The sequence below is a fragment of the Scyliorhinus canicula genome, chromosome 3, assembly GCF_902713615.1.
Source record: "Scyliorhinus canicula chromosome 3, sScyCan1.1, whole genome shotgun sequence".
NCBI lineage: Eukaryota > Metazoa > Chordata > Chondrichthyes > Carcharhiniformes > Scyliorhinidae > Scyliorhinus > Scyliorhinus canicula.
The window spans coordinates 175,050,954-175,071,991 of record NC_052148.1 but is presented as its reverse complement, the minus strand read 5'-3'; the positions used below and the strand labels follow the sequence as shown (position 1 = coordinate 175,071,991).

General features: G+C 46.5%; 1 protein-coding gene across 1 annotated transcript in view; it reads left to right on the top strand.

Annotated features, from left to right (window-relative positions):
- cfap299 (cilia and flagella associated protein 299) overlaps nt 1-21,038 on the top strand; it is a 792,024-nt gene that overhangs the window by 271,406 nt on the left and 499,580 nt on the right. The gene's annotated exons all lie outside the window — the stretch shown is intronic.

Here is a 21,038-nt window from a genome sequence, read left to right as displayed (position 1 = left end):
ACTGCCTTGCTGCCCACCCCGACCCAATCCCCATAAAATGATATGTGGATGGGGACTAAAACTGGCAGCCAATCTGCCATTTAAAAAAAAATAACAGGCAATTGAGCTTATTAATAAGACAATTGACCCAAATATTATGCTGCCTATACAGTAACATGGTTGGCATAGGCAGGCGTGGTGAGAACGTTGTTTTTAAAACAACTGTGGGGAAAAGGTTGAAAGGAAGGGGTCATATTTTTCAAAGGAGGTGCCTTGTGCACATCGGGTGAACCCCACCCCCCAACAAAGATTTTACCCCTCTTTGTTCTTCCCTGCCTAGCTTCCAAAATCTGCCTGCACCCAACCCCCTTTGCCACCCCCTCCTCCCATTAGCTCCCCGATCCATTCATGTCCAAACCCCAGACTTACCTGAGTCCAGATGTCATGGATGTCGTCATCCGGGGGCCTCATTGCAGTCCCAGCAGCCCACTCTACCGAGTTCTGATACGTGGATCGCTAGAAGCGCCGGCCAATCCATTTGGCCGGCAGCTCGTGAGGACAGGAGCTCCTTCCTCTGAGGGGTAGAAGTCCCACATTCTACTCGTTTAGCCCATTGACAGTGTGCTATTGTCGCGGGACAGGCTCGTTCAAATTCTGTCGATTGACCATTGCAAACAAGGAAGAGGGGTGCACGCGATGAACTTCAATCCTTAATTTCACTTTGATCAAAGCAGTTTGCAACACTAAAATGTAAAATATGTTTTTATTTGGGAACTCCAAAGGAAACGTACTGCTCTGAAGGTTAATTAAGACAGGATTTATTTTCATGTGTTTCTTGAGTTCCTTCATTTCTCTTTTATAATATTCACTGTTACACTTACAGAGTACTCCACCCACCGATATGACACAATAGCTACAGTTATGTTTTATTCTGTAGCTAAATTAATTTTAATTTCAAAAATATATCCATATGATTGGGTAAAATTAATGTAAATGATTGGAAAATGTAGGCTGCATACTGCATGTTATGTAGGAATATTAGTGCTGGAAAGATTTGAATTATGGCTTGACTGGAAAAAAGAATTCTGATTGGAAAAACAAATAACAAAAAAGTGATGGTCTTCCTATACCTGGACCTATGGGATTTGCAATTACAAGATCAAACATAACCTGGAGAAGGGATACTGGAACCTACGGGCATATTTTCCCACTGAATATTGACTATGTAAACAGTTTCATACATAAGCCATTCTAGCTTTTAAACTTATGTTATTGAAGTTGGTATAAAAGAACTTGTTACAACTTGTTCCTTTTCAAGATTATTCAAAGAAACCACTGTAGTTGACTTAGAAAACAGTGAATTAAGCAGCTTCTAATGTACCTCTTCCTGTGTTTAAAACCTGAGGAAGAAAATATCGTACAGTATATGACTAACAATATTGTGCTGACACACTTCTTTTTTTTCCCTTTACTATTTTCCAAGTCCTCTGAAGTGTTTCCTTTGATGAAAAAAGGCTGATTGTAGGAATGTTTATTTCGTTTTCAATTAACCCAAATTTGCCCCCATTTAATAAACCCACGACTGGAAAAAGAATGAGTCATGCAGGTAATTTCGACTAAAGGCTTGACAATTCTCATTTTGTGCAAACTCTACAACGTTTATCAAACCGTATTTACATGGGCAAAGACTGCACTTCAAGTAGCATTTCGTGCTTAACTCTTCAATGTCAGATCCTTGTAACATGGATGTCTGTTATGCACAAAAGGAGTTCAGGCACGATTATAATTTTGCATCTCCAGTGTGGTTAAATTTTGCCCTGATGATAGCTTCAGTCCTTTTATAATATGTAAGTTAATCCGTGTATTAAAATAAAAAAAAACTCTTTTCCACCATTGAAAGAATGGGGGGAAACTTATTTTTTCATACTTCCAAGAACTTAACTGTAATTTTCTTTTGTGATTGTAAATGTTAATTAAGGCACGTACTTTTATGTGCTTTGACAGTTCCTTCATTTCCATTTGACATGTAAGCCACAATGGCACTCATCCGGTTTTAAAATTAAATTACATGGGATAGAATTTCCATGGAAGTTCACCCAATAATCTTCTGTAATTTATGTTGTTCCACTAAAGTTATGGCAGATCATTGGGACAATCCCCGCAGAAGGCACTGACATAAACATTTAACCCGGAATTACAATGCTTTATTGTACCAGTTCATTTTTCCATCACATAGTGAACTGTAGGTTTATTCCAAAAATTTCTCCGGTAAGTTTGCAACCATAAAGAGAGATGTTCAACAGAGAGGAGGAAGTTCTTTCCAGGCAAGAGAATTTTTTAAAAAGTCAATTGAGAAAGATATTAAGTGTACAGCAGGGCACCTCCACCATCTTCCATATCACAAAAATAGCAAAAATGGTGAGGGAGGATAGAATTTTCAGAGAATTCTATTATAACTTTGGAGGAATCCTTGGACAAACTGCTAATGACTATTTGAGCTGCTTCTCCAGGGTTTCCCTGATCTTCTACCAAGACTACAGTGGACGATCTAGAACCATCTCTGATATTACTAGTTTGAATATTTAAAAGTAAAAGCTGAGACTGTGAGTTTCTAGAAAAGGTTCATACTGTTCTTACAAAGATTCTGCCTGTCTCACATGGATGTTATGCCAGTCGATCAGGAGAAATGAATAGTAACTGTTATTAACAACCGAACCGAAAGGGGTTGATTTAGCACAGTGGGCTAAACAGCAGGCTTGTAATGCAGAACAAGGCCAGCAGCGCGGGTTCAATTCCCGTACCAGCCTCCCCGAACAGGCGCCGGAATGTGGCGACTACGGGCTTTTCACAGTAACTTCATTGAAGCCTACTTGTGACAATAAGCGATTATTATTATTACCTCTGTCTGAAATTTGAATAAGCACGTAATTGGAATGAAGTAAATTTTGTATCATTCAGCAGATAAGGTTTATACTAGAGATGTTTGTTGGTGAATATGAGGTAGAATTTTCTGGTGGAATAGGTTCTCTGACCTCCTGCTGAAAGTTCCATGGGCGATAGGCAAATGTTCAAGAGAAATATTTTAATCAGCTGTTTATGCCGTTTCATTGGAGTTTCTACTAATTGTCCAAGGAAGTTATGGTGAAAGATCAGAAAAATCCCCATGGAAACTTCTCTGTCTGCATCATGTCAGTATGAAATAACGTAAAAGAAAGAAATTATCAATTTGATCCGACAATAAGATAAAAAATTTCTTCAGACTATTTTGAGATTTCATCAATTTAATTTCTTCAATGTAAACATCCATGCCTTTAGATTCCGGCTCCTTTGATGTTCACATTTACTTCTATATCATATGACAGTGTTTGTTAAATTAAATTTATGAATTTACATCTGTTTCTTCAAATTATGAAAAAAATTATTAATGATACAAATGATTGATAGCTGAGTAACGCCAAGTATAAGGTTGTGGTATCCTTCTGACATTTTATCCAGCTTCTTGTAACTTTATGTTATTGACAATTTTCTGATGTTCTAGTCTATTATATCTGTTCCATGAATTATTGTATTCCTTGTATAATTTGTATTAACAAGTGCGTCAATTAATACGAATGTAACTTCAATAATTTCCAACCTTCTACCTCCTGCAAATGTAATGACGAGGCTTGTTTTGACAGACAATTGGGGGCAATGAGCAGACAACCTGAGTGATGTGGTCAATTAGTATGTTGAAAATTTTGGAGACTTATTTCTGGTGAGATAAGTCATTTTGTTTGTGTCAGACCTGAAGACAGTCTGGTTCCAGTCACTTATAACATTAGATCAATTTTGTGTGTGCCAATAACAGATCAGTAACTGTTTTCCAGTTTTTCAGATCACAATATTGCCGTACATTTTTACACAAGTTTGTGTTTCAGTAATAAAGATGTGGACACAAAAGACTTTGATCTCAGCAGTTGCAAAACCTGCACCCAGCAGGAATTCAATACTTAGTTCTTACGAAGGGATACTCAGTATCTTGTCCAATTTCCTACCCCCACCTGTCATTTATCATCCCCTTGATGTTGGTATTTAATCCAAAGCAAATCTAGATTTTGACCACTGCAGTTACAGAAGACTTGTATCTTCCAATTATGTTTGAGCTTTTATTTAGTGATTGCACTATTTCTCCTTATTTCTCTATTTCAACAGCTATCACCAGTAAGCATCCCTACAAATTATACTTTTTCCAGTAATTTCTTTAATTTTGTGAGTGTCAGTTTTGATCATTTCTGACCAGTTTCAAAGCTGAGAGAAGGTTAAGGTTTTAAACTTCACTAACATGTGCACATGAAAATAGTTGATATTCCAAATTAGTGTTGTATTGTTGGAACTATCTATCTCTGGGTGAGGATCTGTCTTGTCTATTTGTGCACTAGTTAAAGAGCACACTGTTCTCTCAACATTATTGTTTGACTTTATTCTCTGACCAACGTAAGTCAAGAAACAGAAAAGTGATCATTTACCTCATTGCTGTTTGTGCCTTATTGTGAGGTTTGATATGTTTTTCTACATAACAATAAGAACATAAGAACATAAGGAGCAGGAGTAGGCCATCTGGCCCCTCGAGCCTGCTCCGCCATTCAATGAGATCATGGCTGATCTTTTGTGGACTCAGCTCCACTTTACGGCCTGAACACCATAACCCTTAATCCCTTTATTCTTCAAAAAACTATCTATCTTTACCTTAAAAACATGTAATGAAGGAGCCTCAACTGCTTCACTGGGCAAGGAATTCCATAGATTCACAACCTTTTGGGTGAAGAAGTTCCTCCTAAACTCAGTCCTAAATCTACTTCCCCTTATTTTGAGGCTATGTCCCCTAGTTCTGCTGTCACCCGCCAGTGGAAACAACCTGCCCGCATCTATCCTATCTATTCCCTTCATAATTTTAAATGTTTCTATAAGATCCCCCTCATCCTTCTAAATTCCAACGAGTACAGTCCCAGTCTACTCAACCTCTCCTCATAATCCAACCCCTTCAGATCTGGGATTAACCTAGTGAATCTCCTCTGCACACCCTCCAGCGCCAGTACGTCCTTTCTCAAGTAAGGAAACCAAAACTGAACACAATACTCCAGGTGTGGCCGCACTAACACCTTATACAATTGCAACATAACCTCCCTAGTCTTAAACTCCATCCCTCTAGCAATGAAGGACAAAATTCCATTTGCCTTCTTAATCACCTGTTGCACTTGTAAACCAACCTTCTGTGACTCATGCACTAGCACACCCAAGTCTCTCTGAACAGCGGCATGCTTTAATATTTTATCGTTTAAATAATAATCCCGTTTGCTGTTATTCCTACCAAAATGGATAACCTCACATTTGTCAACATTGTATTCCATCTGCCAGACCCATCTGCAAACTTGGACACATTGCCCTTGGTCCCCAACTCCAAATCATCTATGGAAATTGTGAACAATTGTGGGCCCAACACGGATCTCTGAGGGACACCACTAGCTACTGATTGCCAACCAGAGAAACACCCATTTATCCCAACTCTTTGCTTTCTATTAATTAACCAATCCTCTATCCATGCTACTACTTTACCCTTAATGCCATGCATCTTTATCTTATGCAGCAACCTTTTGTGTGGCACCTTGTCAAAGGCTTTCTGGAAATCCAGATATACCACATCCATCGGCTCCCCGTTATCTACTGCACTGGTAATGTCCTCAAAAAATTCCACTAAATTAGTTAGGCATGACCTGCCCTTTACGAACCCATGCTGCGTCTGCCGAATGGGACAATTTCTATCAAGATGCCTCGCAATTTCTTCCTTGATGATAGATTCCAGCATCTTCCCTACTACCGAAGTTAAGCTCACTGGCCTATAATTTCCTGCTTTCTGCCTACCTCCTTTTTTAAACAGTGGCGTCACGTTTGCTAATTTCCAATCCACCGGGACCACCCCAGAGTCTAGTGAATTTCGGTAAATTATCACTAGTGCATCTGCAATTTCCCTAGCCATTTCTTTTAGCACTCTGGGATGCATTCCATCAGGGCCAGGAGACTTGTCTACCTTTAGCCCCATTAGCTTGCCCATCACTCCCTCCTTAGTGATAACAATCCTCTCAAGGTCCTCACCTGTCATACCCTGTCATTACCAGAGCAGAATTTTTCCTACAAGCTTTTGAATCCTGCCATCAGGCTCAAATGGGAACTAGAGCCACACATTATGTAAGAACAGTCAATTATTGTAATTTTTCCTGGACTGGCCAATTAATGGCCAGAGGATGGGCTCACTGGCAGGCTCTCAAAACTGGAGAGGCACTTCTTGTATGCAATAAGTGGGGCAGAAGGCGATTGCTCACTCTCCTAATTTTCAAATTTGAAATTAAAAATGGTCTTCACAGCCATGACCACCATTCTGTGGAGAGGGGCTGAGGGATGGGGGATCCCTTTACAGGGTTGCCTGAAGCTGCTGATGCACTTAGGCATGTAGAGTGGGCCTCTAAGCCTGCATGTACCACTTTCCCCCTGATTTGCCACAAGGAGGCTGCCTCCATACAGCTAAACTGCCTCTGCCACCTCCAGGAATCAGACTGGAAAGTCATAATTTGCACCTGTTTACGTGATTCAATAGGCCTTCCGTCGAGCCAATTAACTCCCTGATACATTGAGATGGGTGGACCTGCCCAAAGACAGGAAAATGGCTGGGGGTGGGATGGAACTGGGTAACCAGCACAAAGATCGGCAGAGCATAACTCCGTTCTTGCCCGCTTCCATTCCCAGTCCTGTCGAGGGCTGAAAGTCAAGCCCCACATTTCAAAGTAAATTGTTCATAATCAAGTGCTTTGAGATCTTTCTGAAAGGTGTAATATGGTACTATGTAAATGTGAACCTTTCTTTTGTTACTAAGGCTGTGAACTATTTTTCTTTAAGTTACCATTTGCCTAAATTTCCCAGGCCATGCACAATCTGCTCAAGGACACACTCCCAAGGTCCAGCAATGTTATTGCAAATCAACTTTGAGCGAATGAATAGTTTTCCCCTCCACATCACACACCGCTAAGTCTTTTGCTGGAAGGTTCTCCGATTCTGCAGAGCACATTCCTACAATCAGATTGATAATCATTGGTGTTGGGGTTGATTTATTGAGCTATTAAAAACTGTCCTCACTTGGAGTGAAAGTGTGGAGGAGAGGCAGTGGAAGACAAATGACAGCAACAGAGATGTACTTTACTGAAGCTTCATTTTCAGTTTTGCACGTTGATCCAGGTTCAGTTTTATTGCTCACAATTAATTATGTATTTTATTTAAATTTTACACGAAAACCCCCAAAATAATCACTGGAGAAGTTTGCATTGTCTGAAAAAGTTAAATCACCCATTTGAACCCTGTAACAAAATATCATGTTCCTTGCTAATCTTATGCTCAGAAACCTTTGACTGTGGGAGAATATCTTTTAACAATGAAGCCTGCCAGAAGGATTATTGCCTGAGCCACGTGCAAATTGACAGAGGAGAAGACAGAACAGGAGAATTAACACGTATCTAAAGGGCAGCTGTGGGAAAGATGTGATTCTATTTATGGATCACTGGCACAAGTTCTGGGACAGGAAGGAGCTGTACCAATGGGATGGGCACCACCTGAACCAGTATAGAACTCTTGTCTGAGTAATGAAGGTAAATAGGGAGGAGGAAAAGGCTAACATCAATGAGAGAAGGGGGAAGGATCTACAAGAAAGCAGCCTAAATGTAAAAGCAAGGCAGGAGAACATTGGAAAGAGTATAGTTTTTTTTAAATTTTTCCAATTAAGGGGCAAGTTAGCTTTGTCATAATATACATCCAGGTATATGATGGTGTGCAGACAGGCAGTGATTGACACACGGATGACCAGTGAACACAAAGAACACAGCAGCCAATCACCAGACAGGACACGACCACTATAAAGCCAGAGGGCACTAGTTTACCCGCTCTCTCGGGATCCAGCCTCTGAGACAGTCAGAGCTCATGAGCAGCAACTAGAGCACCATGTGGCAGTAAAATAGTCTGGTCAGGTTAGGCTCAGGTCTCCAGTCAAGTCAGCATAGTGTCAACCCACAGTTAACGTATGTATTGTAGTTAAGTGTTCAATGAAATCGAGTTGCATTTCTTCAAGTTGGAAGCCTGTCTCTCTCAGCATTGCAGTAAACGCAGTCCTTGTAGACCAACTTACCCAACACATGATGGTACCAGTGAGTTATGCTCGAGTTTGACGGACCGACCTTGAGATAATCTGCCTTGACCAGCGATCAGCCATCCGGTAACATGGACAGCGTCCACCCTCCCCCGCAGCTCCGCATCGCCGGCAGCCTCGGTGCAAACTGGAAGATTTTCAAGTAGAAGTTCCAGCTATATCTTGAAGCCACTGACCTCGAGGCTGCATCGGATGCCAGGAAGATTGCTCTCTTCCTCTCTACAGCCGGGGACCACGCTATCCACATCTTCAACTCCCTCACTTTTGCTGAAGGCGAGGACAAGACGAAGTTTAAAACAGTCCTGCTGAAGTTCGACAGCCTCTGTGACATCGAAGTCAATGAGAGTTTGAACGCTATGTGTTCCAGCAGAGGCTTCAGGGTAAGGATGAACCTTTTCATTCCTTTTTAACCCATCTCCGTATCCTCGCGCAGTCCTGCAACTACGGCTCCACTTCCAATTCCATGATCCGGGATCAGATTGTTTTCGGGGTCCACTCCGATCCCCTTCGCCAGCAGCTCCTAAAAGTTAAGCAGCTCACCCTTACCATCGCCATCGAGACCTGAGTCCTCCACGAGCACGATAACAACCGGTACTCCCATATCAAGGCGGCAGAAACGGCACGGTTAAACCCCCACGATGCGGAACGGGTGCAGGCCATCAAACAAATGCAGGGCCTGAGTCTGGATGAGGGCGGCCATTTTGCGCACTTTTCCCGGGTTCCTGCGCATGCACGCCATGACCAAGGGGACGGCGAGGCCGACGACTGAACCGTGCAAGTGCGTACGTCGTTTGACCACACTGTGCGTGCGCGGTGGCGCACGGAACGTCCTGACGGTGGCGCCATGACGTGCTCCAACTGTGGCTCTGCCCATTCAAAGCGGCAATGTCCTGCGCAATCTCGACGCTGTCTCCAGTGTGGCAAGCTTGGCCAATACGCAGCCCTTTGCAGATCTGCTCCACTGCCCAACACACAGCGATCCCAGCCACAGCGCAGGAGCGTCCGGTCAGTACTGCAACCCGTCACAGACTCCGACCCCGACATTCTTCCAGCTCCCGACACTGAGGGCCTCACATCCCCATTCCGGGCGGGCATCATCACCAAGCATACGCTGCCTTTATCAACATTGGTGAAACAATTCCCAATAATGAGCATTGATTCGGACGACGAGTGGTGTGCCACCCTTACGGTCAACAAGGCTCGCATACGCTTCAAGCTGGACACCAGCTCTTCAGCGAACCTCATTTCAAAGTCTGACCTTGCCACCATCCACGTCAAGCCATGCATTCTTCCACCGGTATCTGCCAGTTATTCTACCGACCTCTGCATTGTAGGCAGTTCTGCCCGTTCAAGTGCAGGCGGCCCCTGACCCACCCTTGAGGCGGTCAACCAGAATTTGTCGCCCGCCACAGAGACTGAATTTATAGACTGAATGTTGCATTGCTTTGTTGTGTCATCGTTTACACATCTGTACATATTATTTTTTTCTCATGTGTTATCTGCCTCTATCTGCACGAGACACCTTCCCATGTAAACGTTAGCATATTTTGTATATAGTCAGGCTCCTGTACACACACACTGACTATTTATTGACCTGAACACATTTACAAAAAAAAAGGGGGGAGATGTCATAATATACATCCAGGGATATAATGGTGTGCAGACAGGCAGTGATTGACACACAGGATGACCAGTGAACACACAGAACACAGCAGCCAATCACCAGACAGGACATGACCACGATAAAGCCAGAGGGCACCAGTTTTCCCGCTCTCTCGCGATCTAGCCTCTGAGACAGTCAGAGCTCGTGAGCAGCAACTAGAACAAACACCATGTGGTACTAAGATAGTCTGGTCAGGTTAGCCTCAGGTCTCCAGTCAACTCAGCATAGTGTCAACCCACAGTTAAAGCATGTATTATAATTAAGTGTTCAATAAAATCGAGTTGCATTTCTTCAAGTGTTGGAAGCCTGTCTCTCTCACCACTGCAGTAAACGCAGTCCTCGTAGACCCAGCTTACCCAACACATCAAGCGTGGCCAATCCACCTACTTTGCACATCTTTGGGTTGTGGGGGTGAGACCCACACAGGCGCAGGGAGAATGTGCAAACCCCACACAGACGGGAAAGAATACAGTAAGGAAAGACTTTGATGGCAAGGGAATAGGTAAGAGTTATAGAATGGGAATCTAAAAGGATGGCTAAAGATAAAGTGAGAGGAAATCCTATTGAAAATAAGCAAAAGTCTCTGTACAGCAATGCACACAATGTTTGTAATAAAACAGGGAAACAAGAGGCAATCATGCATTGGGAGAAATTAGACACGGTAGGGATTGTTGGGACATGGCAAAATTCTCTGGTCTCCACGCGGCACGTTTCTCTATCTTCTGGGCCCACCGCTGTCAATGCGATTTCCCATTGAATCCACCCCACGCCACTAATGGGGGTCCGCCGTCGGCGGAAGCAGACGATCCGACCGACGTGAACAGCCGGAAGATCTTGTCCATGACAACAGAAAGATCAGGACTAGAACTGAAAGGGGTGGAGGTACGGTACTTATCTGGCATAACATAAAGACAATAGGAAAAAGGGAACCGGCCATCAGGAGGAAAAGTAAAATCCATACGGACAGAGATAAAAGATATACAGCGTCATTCATACTAGTAGGTAAAGTCTACAGCTAATAGTGGAAAGATGGAGGAAGGAATATACAGACAGATTAGGGAACTGCGTAAAAAGCATTAAATAATCATCATGGGGGATTTCAACTGCACTGATAATTGGAAAAAAGATGCGGGTAAAGGCGGTAAGAGAATTGAGGTTCTGCAATTTGTACATGAATCTATTCTAACTCAATGTTGAAAAAGCCCATAATGGGAGAGTCCCTATTAAATCTAGTAATGGGGAGTGAAGCAGAACAGATAAGAGAGATAAAAATAGGGCAACATCTGGGCATAATATAATTTGACTTAACATGATGATAGAGATAGATACTCACTGCATAACTATTTACAGAGTCATAATCATGAAGGAAGAAACACCGAATCCCGTCTGGAAATATTGGACTTTAAATAAGGCCAGAGTTTGATTTCTTTGAATGGACACACAAGCCACTGGCTGAATTACTGCAGTGTGTTTCTCCAAAAGACAATGGAACCCCACCCTGTTACCAGACACAGTGGGCGGGATTCTCCGACACCCCGTCGGAGAATCGCCGGGGGGACGGCATGAATCCCACCCCCGATGGCCGCCGAATTCTCTGGCGCCGGAGAATTGGCGGGGGTGGGAATTGCACCGTACCGGTCGGCGGCCGCTCACAGCGGCCCACCCCTGCGATTCTCCGGCCCGCGATGGGCCGAAGTCCCGCTCGGTTCTATGCAGGTCCTACCGGCGTAAATTGTACTAGGTCCCTTACCGGCGGGACCTGGCGGCGCGGGGGTCCTGGGGGAGGCGTGGCCTGGCCCGCGATTGGGGCCCACCGATCCACAGGCGGGCCTGCGCCATGGGGGCACTCTTTTCCTACGCGCCAGCTGTATAAGCCTCCACGATGGCCGACACGTAGGTGAACCCATGCGTGGGGATGACGTCAGCAGCTGCTGACGCTCCCGCGCATGCGCGGATCCGCGCCGGCCGGTGGAGTCCCTTCAATCCTGGCTGGCATGGCGCCAAAGGCCTTCCATGCCGGCCCCGCCGGGTAAGGAAGAACCCCGCCCAGTACTTCTAAAGGCATCCAGAAACTAATTGTCATCTACAGTGGAGACAATGGGACATAATGGCCGGAATTCTCCATTTCTGAGACTAAGTGCTGACTGCAAAGGAGAATCCGTGAACTTTTCCGACAGAAAAATTGGCGCTGCATCTGGACAGATTCCATTACCGTTGAGCGGCAAGCACCGGCACCGCGTGGAACACAGTTGTTTCCTATGAAAAACGGTGCAGGATTGGCTGGGCCCGTGATTGACACTCGGGAGGCTGACAAGCTGCAGTCGCGCACTCCACCATACACACTTATCGAAGCCAAAAATATGGTGTTGATTGTGCTGGGGTGTGCCCATACAACAGATGGGTCATCTGGGGCCAAAATGCACCCAGGGGAGTGCCCCGGGGTGGGGGCACCTATACGACCCCGGCACTAGGTTTAAAGTGGACTGTTAGTGGTGTACGCAGCTGCATGGCTGCCTTGCCGACTGTGGCAATGGTGCTCTGTGTACGTCCACCCCGACCCCACATCCCACTTCTTGGCCATATCCCACTACTCCCCCCAGCCCTGGCAGAAGCCCCCACCGGCTAGCGGCACGACTGTCGGCACATTATGGCAATGTTGGACACTTCCCGCACCCTCTCTCTCTCTCTCAGCCGCTACCATGCAAGGTTCACGATTTGTGATAGCACAAGTGAACCATGCCATCGGGAACTTGGCCCATCGGAGGCGGAGAATCATGGGTGGGCCCACTAATGATATGCAAACGGTGTTTAAAGTACGCGCAGAGTGAAACGCAATTACGGCGTTTTGTCGTTGAGCCGGCGCCTTACTCAATATTTGCATCTGAAGCTATTCTTCGCCTGATCGCACTCCCCGATTTCGGCATCAGCTATCAGAGAATCCCGCCCAATGGCTATCTTAACAAGAGATTTCCTGTGTAATGCTCTGACAGATTCCTGTGAAATCGCCTTTCCACTTGAAGTATGTAAAGAATAAGCTAAAAGCCAGCTGAAAAGCTGCCAAAGTTGTTTCTGTGTGTGCTCCGTGAGAACAATTGCTGCAAGTTTGGATACAGAAGTAAAAGATTACTATTGGGTCTGGGAAAAAGGTATCCGCGAATGGGGGGGATCATTTTTAGATAAACTTTTGTGACGTCCAACAGAGTTGTTGAATAAAGACAGGAAGCCAGTTCATTCCTCCTCACCTTGGACATAACAATTTTGGATTATCCCAGCCAGATGGTGACAAATTGAGGGGTCTCACCCAGATCAACAACTTTGGGGAACTTCACCTGTGGTGGGTCAAAACAATAGAGGCAGTATAAGGTCTAAGCTAGTAGCTGTCTCCATGGTTGTCACTGTCCCTGGACACATCCCTGTCCAGTACAAGACCGCCCTCTAATCTCTGGTCATGTGTTCCTTTACATCACAATGTGGGCAGTACTGTACCTAGTTCCACTTTGCCACTTTCTATGACAGATCCTATACTACAACCGTCGTACTGGCCCCAGTTGTCAGAATTCTGACCTCCTTGAGGCTTCACTGCCTCTTGCTACTCTGACCGTTGCTCCTCTTGTTATTTAAGGGAGAAAGGAATTGGAGGATATGCTGGCAGGGGAGAGGACGAGGTGTGAGAAGAAGCTCATATGGAGCTTAAACATGGGCCTGTTTCTGTTCTGTAGATGCCATGTAATTGCATGTATATAACTCTAAACCATAATGCTGTCATAAGTAAACTGTTTACCATACAGAGGAATCACAAGGCCACCTTCAGTCTTGCATGAGACAGTGGGGGTAATTTTAAGTTTTGCCAATGATGTAAAACTGCCGATATCAGATTGCCCACCATTACACAAGTTACCCAATTTCCGTTTCTCATTGAACTGAATTGAAAGAAAAATCCTTTTGCATTTGATCAATATTAATTATTTTACACAAATGCTGAAAGTCAAAATTACCCAATGTGGTTCTCACTGTCACCTATTGTATCTTCTAAGGCATGCATTTCTGCTGGAATTGTTATGTCTAGGTTATGCATGGTGGTAAATAGGAGGGAGAAAGCAAATGACATTTGTGGTTATGGAAAATATTATTTTAAAAAAGGGATTTGTTCAGTGTTGATGTTCTGCTTTCAATGGAATTCCTGACTTTAATTATGATGTCAAAGTAAATGTGAGAAGGAAGTGGAAAAATGCTGATGGAAAGTGCAATGGGTTATTTATCCAGGTTTATGATATTCTAAATCAGGGCTTTTCAAAGTATGGGTTGTGTGGTCGGCGTGTGCCGGGAGGGTCGCAGTTGTCCCGATCGCAAGAGAAGGGGAATAATGACGAGAAATGTTCATTTAGGACCTCTCCCATCCCTTGTGGATCTGTACATAGCTAACCTTGTTTATCCTTAAGAGGCTCTACCCTCTCCCTAGTCACCCTTTTACCCTTTATGTATCTGTAAAGCTTTTTGGATTTTCCTTTGCCTTATCTGCCAAGACAATCTCATGTACCCTTTTTGCCCTCCTGATTTCTCCCTTAACTCTACTCCGACAAGCCCTATATTCTTCAAGGGATCAATTTGATCCCAACTGCCTATGCATGTCATATGCCTCCTTTTTCCTTTTGACCATGGCCTCAATATCCCGAGGGTTCCCTCTTTGTACGAGCCTTACCCTTCACTCTAAAAGGCATGTTCTCACCTTGAACCTTAGTTAACACCTTTTTGAAAGATTCACACTTACCAGCTGTCCCCGTGCCTGCAAATATCAACTTTTGAAAGTTTCCGCCTAATAATCTCGAAATTGGCCTTGCACCAGTTAAAAATGTTAACTTGTAGGCCAGAAATATCATTCTCTGTAGCTTTCTTAAAACTAATGGAATTATGGTCACTGATCCCAACGTGATCCCTCACTAACACTTCCGTCACCTGCCCTTCCTATTCCCCAAGAGGAGGGGAGGTCAAGTTTTTCCCCCTCTCTGGTCGGGCCATCCACATATTGAATGAAGAATTCTTCCTGAATACATTCGACAAATTTCTCTCCATCCAAACCCCTAATGCTATGGCTGTCCCAGTTAATGTTGGGAAAGTTAAAGTCCTCATCTATTACCACCCTATTTTTCCGGCAGCTATCTGTAATCTCTTTACCTATTTCCTCCTCAATATCCCGCTGACTATTTGGGGGCCTATAGTAAATCCTATCAAAGTGATCTCATCCTTCTTATTTTTCAGTTCTACCCGTATAGACTCAGTGGGTGACCCCTCGGATATATCCTCTCTCTGTACTACGTGTACTAAGTGAGGGCAGCATGGTAGCACAGTGGTTAGCACTGTGGCTTCACAGCTCCAGGATCCCAGGTTTGATTCCCTGCTGGGCACTATCTGTGCAGAGTTTGCACATTCTCCCCGTGACTGTGTGGCTTTCCTCTGGATGCTCCGGTTTGCTCCCACAGTCCAAAGATGTGCAGGTTAGGTGGATTGGCCATGATAAATTGCCCTTAGTGACCATAAAGGTTGGAAGGGGGTATTGGGTTACAGGGGATAGGGTGGAAGTGAGAGCTTAAGTGGGTCAGTGCAGACTCGATGGGCAGAATGGCCTCCTTCTGCATTGTATGTTCTATGTTCTAACGTTCTATACTGTCCCTAATCAAAACGGCTGCTACCTGCTATTAAATTGAGAATGTCTGCCGCTACCGGCTTTTAAATGAGAACAAAATGAGGCTGTGTGGAGTCTTCTGACCATAAACAGCAGCGGCGAGCAGATCACATGCCCTGCGCATACTTGACGTCAGGTTCCTTGTACATACGTGCTTTTGCCGCCAAATCACGGAGAAGAGCTTCTTCCATTTTCTAGCTGCTAGCAAGCAAAGCAAGAGGACTGTGAAGGTCGACGGCCAGAGACACAAATAGGCAGTGTTCTAATTAAATGCATCTCTGGAAAGAAATCATGAGTAATAAACATTAGAGAAAAGCTAGTTAACTTGCCATACTTGGCCATTACACAGCTGCACAGTCAACTCAAAAATTGGTATCTTCCCCCAGAAAAGAAATACTGATTATAACAAATAGAAAGATTTCACCACAAGCTTGTGCAGAAACTTAGCTAAGTGCCATAAAAAAACAGAAAATGGTGAAAATACACAACAGGTCATTCAATAGGTTTGGAGGGAAAAATGTATTTGCATAGCGTTGCTTTAAACAGTGCCACATAAACTGATTTTGATTCCTTGGAACAGGCAAAGTGGCGGACTGCTACTGATGTAGCCCACATGTAGCTCACATGACCTTCCTAATTAATGTAATTGATAAAGGCCTTGCGATATGCCATCAATAAGCACACGACGAGTGATGAACGTAACTGAGGCTTCAATACACTAAACAGCAAGCCTCCTGGTCTCTGATCCCGAATGGGTCAGAGGCGGAGACTAGCCACCTTTATACATGAGACCGAGGGGAGGAGCCACAGGCGGAGCCAGCCGGGGCAAGCCCAGGCATGTAACAACACAACACAATACAATTCAATACAGGGTTTACCACATTCACCTCCTGTTTAAAAAAAGAGTCCGGCGGGGGTGAAGTGGTCTTAAAGGTCAAGTCTGTCGGGGGCCTTGACCTTCTGCCGTGATCGCCTCAGTCCCGGCTGTGGTGTGGGCACCGGTGTCGAGATCTGAGCGTCCGGGAGCGTGTTGTCCTCTTCTTCACCCAGTTGTTGAGTCGGTGAAGGGGGGCGTGGTGTATGGGCGGAGGTGGTGGCGATTGTTGCCGGTGGGCCTGCGGGTGCTAGTTCGTGAAGTAGGTGGGCAGGGGTGGGGAAAACGGTGTAGGGTCGGGGGTGGTGGTGATGGTCGCTGGGGAACCCGCAGGTGTCAAATCCTGAAGGGAGACTGTGTCCTGTCGCCCGTCCTGATCTGCCACGTAGGTATATTGTGGATTTGCATGGAGGAGCAGAACCTTCTCGACGAGGGGGTCGGGGATTTATCGCTTCTCGCATGCTACCGGAGGAGGACGGGCCCTGGGCCCTGGGACTACCAGCCAGGACGGGAACGAGACCCCGGACGTGGATTTCCTGCGGAAAGCAAACATGCGTTCGTGAGGAGTCTCGTTGGTGGCTGTACACGGGAGCGACCGGATGGATTAGAGCGCATCGGAGAGGACCTCCTGCGAGCGGGACACTGGGAGACTTCTAGACCGTAGGGCCAGGAGGACGGCCTTCCAGACTGTCCCGTTCTCCCTTTCCACCTGTCCGTTTCCCCGGGGGTTGTAGCTGGTCGTCCTGCTCGAGGCAATGCCCTTGCTGAGTAGGAACTGATGCATCTCGTCACTCATAAAGGAGGATCCTTGATCACTATGGATGTAGGCAGGGAACCCGAACAGGGTGAAAAGACTGTGCAGGGCCTTGATGATGGTGGCAGAGGTCATGTCAGGGCACGGGATGGTGAAGGGGAATCTTGAGTACTCGTCAACAATGTTGAGGAAGTACACGTTCCGGTCAGTGGAGGGGAGGGGCCCTTTCAAATCGACGCTGAGGCGCTCAAAGGGGCGAGAGGCCTTTACCAGGTGCACTCTGTCTGGCTGAAAGAAGTGCAGTTTGCACTCCGCGCTGACCTGGCAGCCCCTGGTCATGGTCCTGACCTCCTTGATGGAGGAAGGCAGTTGCGAGACTTGATGAAGTGAAAAAAACGGATGACCCCCGGGTGACAGAGGTCATTGTGGAGGGCCCGAAGTCGGTCTACTTGTGCGCTGGCACATGTACCGCGGGATAGGGCATCTGGGGGCACATTGAGCTTCCAAGTTCGAAACAAGATATCGTAGTTGTAGGTGGGGAGCTCAATCCTCCACCTCAGAATCTTGTCATTCTTGATCTTGCCCCGCCGTGTGTTATTGAACATGAAGGCAACCGACCATTGGTCAGTGAGGAGAGTGAATCGCCTGCCGGCCAGGTAATGCCTCCAATGTCACACAGCTTCTATGATGGCTTGGGCTTCCTTTTCGACGGAGGTGTGTCGAATTTCGAGGCATGGAGGATACGGGAGAAGAAAGCCACGGGCCTGCCCGCCTCATTGAGGGTAGCGACCAGCAAAGACAGGCCGTCTCGTACCCGTTGATCCGGACGGTCATCGTAGACTTCGCGAGGTGGTGCGGCCGGGACTGGTCGAGCGTGATGGAGGCGAGCTTCAGAAGGCGGTTGGTAGGCCGGCCGGAGGTAGCGGCGGCCAGCGTACGGTCGGGTGAGCCGAGCTCCCGGGAGGCTGCAGAGTGGTCCGAAGATGGCGTCCCCTATGGGTCGCGCGTGATGGGTGGCAGCGGCTATGGCATCCAAGATGGCGGACCCCGGGCGGGTGGAGTATGCGTTAAAGATGGCGGCCCCCATGGGTCGCATGTGGTGGCCTAAAATGAAGATGGCGGTGAAGATTGTGGTGCCCACGGGTCGCACATGGCGGGTGGCACTGCAGCTGGGGCGGCCCCGACAGGCAGCAGGCAGTGCTGCTCAGCCTAGAAGTCCTAGGGGGGAGATCAGGCTTGGCAGGCTTTTGCAAAGTGGCCCTTCCTCCCACACCCGTTGCAAGTTGCGTTCCGTGCAGGGCAACGTTGTCTGGGGTGATTACCCTGGCCGCAGAAGTAGCATCCCGGGCCGCCGGTGTTGGTGGGCCGCTGCGCAGCACAGGCTTGCGTCGTTCCCAGGTGGAATGATGGCTGCATCCATGAGTTGCACAAGGGTGCCGCGCGGTCAGAGGTGTAGGCCTCCATGTTCTGGGAGGCCACCTCCAGCGAGTTGGAGAGTGCACTGTCTCTGGAAGGCTGAGTGTACCCCCTTCTACTAATCGCTGGCGGACATAGTTTGATTTCATGCCTGCGATATAAGCATCCCTGATCAGCAGCTCCGCATGCTGGGTAGCCGATATTGCCTGGCAATCACAGTTCCGTCAGAGTACACGCAAAGCACGCAAGAATTCTGCAAGTGATTCCCCAGGGCACTGTCGTCTCATGGCAAGGAGGTGCCTAGCATACACCTCGTTAACGGACTTCAAATATTGTCCCTTCAGCAGCCTTATTGCCTCCGCATACGAGGGGGCGTCCTGGATGAGAAGAAAGATTCATGGGCTCACCGTGCGTGGAGGATCTGCTTCTTCTGGAGGTCTGTGAAGTCTTCGGTGAAGGATCCGAGGTACGCTTCGAAGCAGCTTATCCAGTGCTCGAATGTTTCTGTGGCGTCGGCTGCCTGTGGGTCCAGCTCCAGGCGATCAGGCTTGAGTGTTGAGTTCGTCTTAGAGGTTTAGTGTATTAAATTGATATGCCATCAATAAACACACGACGAGTGATGAACGTAACTGAGGCTTTAATACACTAAACAGCAAGTCTCCTGGCCTCTGGTCCCGAACTGGGTCGGAGGCGGAGACTAGCCACCTTTATACATGAGCCCGAGGGAAGGAGCCACAGGCGGAGCCAACCGGGACAAGCCCAGGCATGTACAACACAACACAATGCAATGCAGTGGTTTACCACACCCTGCAGTGTTAATACCACTATCTGCTTTCCAGGAATTAACATAGTGGCGTTATGCAAACAATTTCACCCACATAAACAGCAAAATACAAATGAACTTATTTTGTGCTTATTGATCCACTATGTTGGCCAGAAATGGGAAGCCCACAAAATCTGGGAGAAATAGAAAAAAAAATAATAATAACTACTGAATAAACTCTGTCGCAAACTATTGCATCACCTGTTCTTTAGATGTAGCTGCCAGCAGTGGCAAATTTTGATATTTCTAACTGCCGCAAGTGCTTAGGAGATGAAACATATTTCCTCAGAAAGAGGAATGATTGTTGAGGTAAACCATGGAGGTAAAGGTCATGTTGGATTTTTCCTTGGAGCTTAAACCAGAGGCTGAATTTTTCATCCCAAGGCTGGTGCGCAGAGTCAGAAATTGCCCTCCTTGACCAAAAGTGCCCCGAATGATGGAATTCGCTTCCAGAACCCTGGCAGATGCAGAACATTGCAGCACCCAGAGTGAAAAAGAGGGCTTGGCTGTGATATACGCAGTAAAAAGATTCTATCAATATGTTTGTGGCACTTTTTTATTATCACGGATCAAAGGCCACCACTGCGCCTCTTTAAGGAAGACAAAGGGATTCCCCCTTTCGGAATCCAGAATAGCTTCATTCCGGATTCAGCACTGAGCTTTATTGCTGTCGGCGTCGTTTCGTGCTGATTTTCACTGCCGTCTTCCACTGCCTGTGGCTTGTGAGCACTGTCCCCCCCTCTCCACTAGTGGCGGACAAAGTTGTGGCGACTGAAGACTTTAAGGATACTCTGCTGGTAACAGCTGCACCGATATGCATGTGGACGCAGCGAGATCCCACATTGGTTAAGTTTCACCACATTCCGCCGCCTCTCCTCTTCCCCCCCCCCAGCCCTATGTTTTGAAACAGCAGGAGCTGAGCGTCGAAGACTGTATCCTCTTGTGGGGAGCTTGTGTGGTCATCCCGTAGCCTAGCGAGGAACTGATCCTGCAGGATCTGCATAGCGCTTACCCAGGGGTTTCAAAGATGAAGATGTTGGCAAGGAGTTATGTCTGGTGGCCAGGGCTGATGGTGGCATTGAGCGGTAGGGAAAACATGCCAAGTGTGCCAAGATCACCAGAAACTCCCTCCTTTGGCCTCTCTTCACCCCTGGGAATGGTCAGGTTGCCCTGGAGTAAGGCTGCAAGCGGACTTCACTAGGCCTTTCATGGGGTCCATGTTCTTAATCCTGGTGGATGTCCATTCCAACTGATTCAATGTACGTAGGATGACCAGTATTGAGAACTGAGGTGTTCGTTTATGGGATACCAGAGGTGCTGGTCCCAGATAACAGAACCTGGTTTAGGAGGGAGGTGTTCTCCACATTTGTACAGGATAAGACACATCCGGAACACCCCATACCACCCGTCCTCAAATGGCCTGGCTGAATGGGCAGTGCAAGTTCAAGCGGGCATATAGAAGCAAACCATGGACTTCCTGGACACGTGATTGGTGAGATTTCTCTTTCATTATAAGACCATGCAGCATGTTACGACAGGGGTAGCACCGGAGGAGCTGCTGATGGGCTGGCAGCTCTGAACTCACCGAAATCTGACTTTCCCAAGTTTGGGCAGAAAATTCGAGC